The sequence below is a fragment of the Dendropsophus ebraccatus genome, chromosome 13 (assembly GCF_027789765.1).
Source record: "Dendropsophus ebraccatus isolate aDenEbr1 chromosome 13, aDenEbr1.pat, whole genome shotgun sequence".
Lineage (NCBI taxonomy): Eukaryota > Metazoa > Chordata > Amphibia > Anura > Hylidae > Dendropsophus > Dendropsophus ebraccatus.
This window is the reverse complement of record NC_091466.1, coordinates 52,900,637-52,907,808: the sequence shown is the minus strand read 5'-3', so window position 1 is coordinate 52,907,808 and position 7,172 is coordinate 52,900,637.

Genomic DNA, 7,172 nt, shown 5'->3' with positions numbered 1-7,172 from the left:
ACATAGCCTTAAAGCGTCATTGTAGGGATGGGGCCAACACACCTAGTATTTCCGTCAGTAATTTGATCAGTATTTTTTTTTTTAACCAAAATCAGGAGTGGAACTGACAGGGCAAAATTATAATGGAAAGATTTGTACAGTTTGGCCACAACCGCCCAACGCTTTATTTAGCCATGAAATGATGGCCGTAAAAAAAAAAAAAGGACGTTGTGAGGCCATGGCCTTTCTGGGTTTTCAACCCAGTCCAAGTTTTGGTTGAAAAAAGAATAGTGGAAATACTACGTGTATACTGTAGCCTTACAATGAACAGTGGGTCTCCCAATGTCCATTACTTTTTTTTTTGCAAATTCCTTTTCCTTTACATAAATTTGGAAGAACATTAAATAAAAATGTCAAATATTAAAAAAATATGGACAAGTCTTTCTAATCTGCAGTAAATACTTTGCTCTGCTCAAGCAGATGGATGAGATTTCAATAGAATCAGCGGATTGTGGTCTCCAGAAGATTTTGATTCCTTAAGGATATTGGTAAATAGAGGATAACACAGGACACATAGACAAGTTCCTTGTCGAAAAATCTCACTCGGAAACCTAATTAGTGGAACATAATTGACTATGACAATATATGATAATTGCACCGAAGCTATAATAGAAATACTTCAAGAATGTGCCGCATTGTCTCCATACAGATGAACATCCTGCTCAAATTCAGCATCGCTTCTAGATTAACCAGACAATAAAACCTGTAGTGTACCGATTGTGTATAAAATACATATATATTTTATTTATTTTATTTTATTTTTTATTTAGAATTTCTTATCACTATTTACAGACTGATTATCAAATATAAACAAATAGTTATTTAGGACTTTGCTTTCACATTGATGACATTATTGCTGGAGAGTGGGAAATTTAATATGTATATTTTTTTAGCTATTGTTACTGTTGCTTTTTGTTTCGTCTTGTGGTTGTTCCTGTCTCCAAGACCACCATTCTTCTTGTGTTAGGGGTTGGTATTGTACTTCCTGGAGTTCACTTCAATAGCTCCTAAACCCAAACCAGCCACACTCGACATGCAGAAGAGTGGAGAACTTTTGTCAATGTCTTGATCACAGTCTGTCGGAATAAAATCACCCCCTAAAGCCTCTCTCCTGAACAGGCGTAGAAAGGACACTAGGAATACACTGATAGACCATGTTCATAGAACGTTAAAATTAATTTTTTTTAAAAAAGTCAGTTATTGCCACGATTTAACTGACATCAATGGCAATGCATAGTAGTCAATCGAAAGACGGACGTCCAATGGACACAAGGTATAGGATGACGGACGTTTTTACCATGATTGTTATTTTGGGACGTCTTTTGCAAAAAACTGGAGCTGAAAAAACTTTATGTGAACATAGCCATACATTGTTGCATCTAGGACTCTCCTCATATGTTCTACCGTATGTTCACACTGAGCAATAGGTGAGGACTAGGCAAGGAATTGAAGAGGAAATTTTCCTCTTTTTGAGTTGGCGCGGAATTCAAGTGGAATTCTGCATTTGGAATTTCAGTGCGTATTCCTTGCATGTTCCGCGCGTATTCCGAGGCAGACAGACGGAAAGTAGAAATTAGAAGCCTTATTGACCTCTATGGGATTTCTCTAGCGGAATCCGCCCAAAGAGGAAAGTAGATCCGTGGTTTACATTTCGTCAAGTGAACAGCAGATCGGAAATCCCCGTGGACACAATGGGACATTGCTGTGCACATAAAATTTCAAGTGGAATACGCGTCAAATAATTGTCACGATCATTATTTTGAAGTCCTCACAGACAACGTCCGTTATTTAATACACTGTGTGCATTAGATGTCTGTCATCCCATTGAATTCAATGCATTGCATTGAAGTCAATTAAATCTTGGCAAAAACGGACGTCCTTTTAAATAGCAAAAGCGTCCGCCTTTTCTCTTATGAAGTTGTGTGAACATAGCCATATACATAAACACAGCACACATAAAGGATATGAACAGTTTTTTCTGGCCATTATTTGATACTCAAAACAATAGACTTTGTTTCTATTATTAAATAATGGCTGCTGTTTAACATACTCTGGTGGTCGTCATTACAATCAGAGATGAGCAAATGTACAGCGATAACGAAGCAAAGTGCTTTATTATCTATGCAATCCACTCATTAGCCTGCAGCCACTCCATACCGCTCCTCCCCGGGTACTTGGAAAAGTTGGATCCAGTCCTGGAGAACATCTCCCAGTTTCCCAGGACTGGATCCAGCTTTTCCCAGCACCTTGGCAGGAGCAGCAGTGAGTTAGAGGACAGCTGGCCGATGAGCGGATTGCAGAGATAACTTCACTTCATTATTACTGCAAATTCGCTCAATTCTAAATTGCACATTATCCTAGCTCAGGATTTTTTGGGTATGGTTCTTTTTGAAGGTGCATGGAAAGTCAAAGGACGGTAAAAACAAAATATGAGTGTGAACATTTAAAATTGACGGTGGTTGTTCGCAAAATAACGTCTCCAAATAAACATTATCATGAACATTAATTTGAGGGCTGCTCAAACAATGTCATTCAATACACTGTGTGTATTGGGTGGCCATCATTCCATTGACTTCAATGCAGGTAATATATTTTTGGTAATAGCAGACATTATTACAAAAAAAAAAAAAGTTACCAGTGTGAAAATAGCCATATACATAAACACACGACCACCACACATATACAGAGAAACATACACATATACACAGTCATACACACAGTATCATATGCGCACAGACAAACACTCATATTCCCCTTTAAGGCCCAATGAAGTCAATATCAAACATGCTAACAATTGTTTGTGTGATGTCCCACCACGGGTATTGCTAATGTATACACCTATTGCAAAAGCCTGTACTCTAAGTAAAAGTGGTAATGAAGTAGTACCTACGTTTTCCTACTAGATGTTGATACTATGTATGTCTTTATGTATGTATTTCAGTATTGCACAGCTGTGGTTCTCAAGGGGTCATTGTTGTTTTGTGATTTGTGAACCAGTGAGAGCTCTTTTCTCTTCTCCACCTATCTCTATTCTCCTTCTTCTTCTGCACTCTCTTTTCACCCACTCACAGCAGGTATTACATACCCTGTAGGAGGTTGTCACATGGGGAAAGGAAGTATAGTCACACACTTAGTCAGTCTTAGTCTGGTTCCTGTACAGAAAGGGCACAAGCCAGAACGGTCCCTACAGCAGTCATTTTGGGCCCTGGCTTATGCCAGGTCCCCTGTTAGAGGACAAGTCCAGTGAAGTCTAATCTACAAACACACATGGGAAGCAGGAATACTATGCAGTGCTAAACGAGGTCAGAGATCATCCCAGCCCACGCCGAGAACCAGTCTAAAGGTGCAGGACAGTATCCTGAATCAAGATAGAGCACGTAGGCTTCTAGTAACTTTGCTCTATCTTGCATCGCGGGTGTAATCAGAAAACTCTGACCCTTCTGCTCAACCCAGGTAACAAGGTCTGGGGCTTGTGTCACCCTCATAGGACAGGTCACCTGACACTGGGGGGCAATAGGTGGTGCAAAGACAAGAAGTCAAAACACGGGCACAAGTTGTCAGGATTGTGCTGAAACCTGGTGTGAACTGAACCTGCTTTTGCTTCTGTGTGCCACACCCGCTTGCTTCTCTGCTACCTGGCAATGCGGGAGTTAATCTGATTTCCTAGGAGACTTGATCTTTCCAGCTGAGTAGGTCTTTAGACTGACAGGAATCTCTGCCTATCTGGAACCTGGATATCTGAGCGCCGGTCCAATGGGGGATTCGAACTGGGCTCTGGTTCAGTATAAATAGGAAGCTAAGACAGAGTTCCAGTGCTGGTTATTAGCTTAATACCCTGATCCCAGCTTCCCTTGTCTACTCCTGCGATCCCCACTCCTAATCCCTCTGTTTTGCTCGACTTGATCCCTGACCTCCTGCCTGACTTTTTGACTACCCGTTTGCTTGCTGATTTTGTACTGCTTTGCCTGTTTGGATTTTGGACCCGGCTTGTTTGACCATTCTTTTGTGTTGTTTGTCCGTCTTGTTCCGTGTGCACGTATTTAGCGCAGGGAACGTCAACGTGGTTGTCCACGGCCGCCTAGGGCCGACTGAGGCAAGTAGGCAGGTGACAGTGGGTGGGTTCAGATCTAGGGCCCACTGTCTCTTGTCTTGTCTACGCCTGCCAGTCCTGACAGAATAACCAGCCAAAAATTGCCTTGGGGTCATGGACGCCCTGACAACGATAGTGGACCGTATGCAGCAGCTCAATACCTCAGTCCAGGAGCTTGCTGAACGGGTCCAGGTACAAGAGACGGTTCCCCGACAAATTACCATGACCTCCCCGGTACCTCCTGAGCCTCCCGTCCAGCTCCCAGAGAAATTTCAGGGGGACAGGAGAAGCTTTCAAGCCTTCCGGGAAGGTTGTAAACTATTTTTTAGACTGCGTCCTCGCTCCTCAGGTAACGAGGCTCAGAGAGTGGGTATTGTTATGTCCCTTCTCCTGGGGCCCCCTCAGGAGTGGGCTTTTTCTTTGTCACCTGACTGCCCTGACTTGCAGACAGTTGACCGGTTCTTCTCTGCATTGGGACTGCTTTATGATGACCCGGACAGTGCAGCCAATGCTGAGCGATGCCTGACTATGCTACGGCAAGGTGACCGACCGGTTGAGGACTACTGCTCGGAGTTCAGGCAGTGGAGCGGTCCTTCCATGTGGAACGACTCTGCCCTCCGGTTCCAATTCCGGGCCGGGTTGAGCGACCGACTTAAAGACATGTTAGTGGCCTACCCGACGCCTGGCACCCTTGAGGAAAGCATGACCCTGGCCATTAGGGTAGACCGACGATTGAGGGACCGACAGCAGGAAAGGGGTACTTTAGACCATACCAGACCCTCCTTCCCTAAACCTTTCCCACCTGTGATACCCACTCTGGGAGAAACCATGGAAGCAGACGCCAAGACCAGACGAGCTCACCGTCTTCTGAGCAACCTCTGCCTATACTGTGGCAAGGCTGGACATCGTGTAAGAGGATGTCCTTCCAGGCCGGTGCCACCACCAGAAAACTCCAGGCGCCTGAGTGACTATCGAGGGGGTCACTCAGGCGCACAGGTAACCTTCACCAAAAAGAACAATCTCTTATTGCCTATTTCTCTGATGTTGGGGGGAAGATGTATTTCTGGGTATGCCCAGGTCGATTCTGGGTCTTCTGCAAATTTTATTAACCCCATTTTCTGGTCAGGTTTAGAGGTATGTCCCCTGCTGCTCAAGTGTCCAGTAAATGTCACTGGAGCAGACTCTGCCCCGTTTGCTCAAGGGAATGTACAGTATGTTACCCCCTGCCTTGAAGTTAAGGTGGGGTCTGTTCATGTTGAAACCCTGGATTTTCTTCTCATGCAAAATCTTTCTTCTGATGTGATTTTAGGTTTACCCTGGCTGGAAGCACATAATCCTGTATTCGATTGGTCCAGCAGGGAACTTGTTCGATGGGGACCTAAGTGTGCCTCCCATTGCGTTGCTGTGTCTCTTGCAGAATGTTCCCCTGGGAAGGGAGATATTCCTGAGTTCTTGTCTGATTATGTGGATGTGTTTGATGAAAGTGCAGTGGACGGATTGCCTCCTCACAGACCATATGACTGTTCGATTGATTTAATTCCCGATGCCAAATATCCCAAGGGTCGTATCTTCAATCTGTCTTGTCCTGAGAGGGAGGCCATGCGGGAGTATATTAAGGATAGTCTCCGTAAGGGCCACATTCGCCCATCCTCCTCTCCTCTGGGGGCGGGGTTCTTTTTTGTGGGTAAAAAAGATGGTGGGCTTCGGCCCTGTATAGACTACCGGGAGTTGAACAAGATCACTGTTAAGAACCAACACCCGCTACCCCTAATTCCTGACTTGTTCAACCAGATAGTGGGTGCTAAATGGTTCTCCAAGATTGACTTGCGGGGAGCATACAACTTGATAAGGATCAAGGAGGGTGATGAATGGAAGACTGCTTTCAATACCCCTGAAGGGCATTTCGAATACCTTGTTATGCCTTTCGGCTTATGCAATGCCCCAGCAGTCTTCCAGCATTTCGTAAATGATGTATTCCGAGAGTATCTGGGTCGTTTTTTAGTTGTGTATCTTGATGATATTTTAATTTTTTCTCCCAATTGGTCCTCACACATCCTGCATGTCCGTACAGTCATGGAGCTTCTGAGAGCCAATAACCTTTGTGCAAAGCTGTCAAAATGCCAGTTTGGTATACAGGAAGTCTCATTTCTGGGGTACAAAATAACTTCAAACTCGTTTGGTATGGACCCCCTTAAGGTCATAGCCATCGAAAACTGGGAGCGTCCCAATAACCTGAAGGCTCTGCAGAGGTTTTTGGGGTTCGCCAATTATTATAGAAAATTCATTAAGGGGTTTTCGCTTATAGCCAAACCCCTCACGGATTTAACCAGGAAGGGATCAGATCTGGTAAACTGGACCCCAGACGCTATCAGGGCATTCAACAAACTAAGACAATGTTTCTCAGAGGCTCCAGTACTGGCACAACCGGACTTTGAGCGTCCTTTTATTGTGGAGGTGGACGCATCTGAGGTGGGGGTAGGAGCGGTCCTGTCTCAAGGGTCAGCTACTCTTACCAACCTCCGGCCCATTGCTTTCTTCTCTAGGAAGTTCTCTAAGGCCGAGTGTAACTATGATATTGGGAACAGAGAGTTACTAGCTATAAAAATGGCGTTCGACGAATGGAGACACTTCCTAGAGGGGGCAAAACATAAGGTGGTTGTGCTTACTGATCACAAAAATCTTGTATACTTAGATAAAGCTAAACGTCTCACACCAAGGCAGGCCAGATGGGCCCTGTTTTTTACTCGCTTCAACTTCGAGATCACCTATCGGCCTGGCTCCAAAAATGTCAAAGCTGATGCTTTGTCTCGCAGCTTTGACCTCGAGAGCACTCATAGGGACCAGCCCGATACTATTCTGAACCCTGGTGTAGTAGTGGCCGTCTTACAACCTGACCTGGTGACTTTGATTGCAGAGTCTCAGTCCCTTGCACCCCAGAATACTCCAGAAACTCTATTGTTTGTACCCCCCAACCTTCGTCTCCGGGTCTTGGAGGAGATTCATGGTTCGGTGTTGGCTGGTCACCCGGGGGTGGCAGGAACTA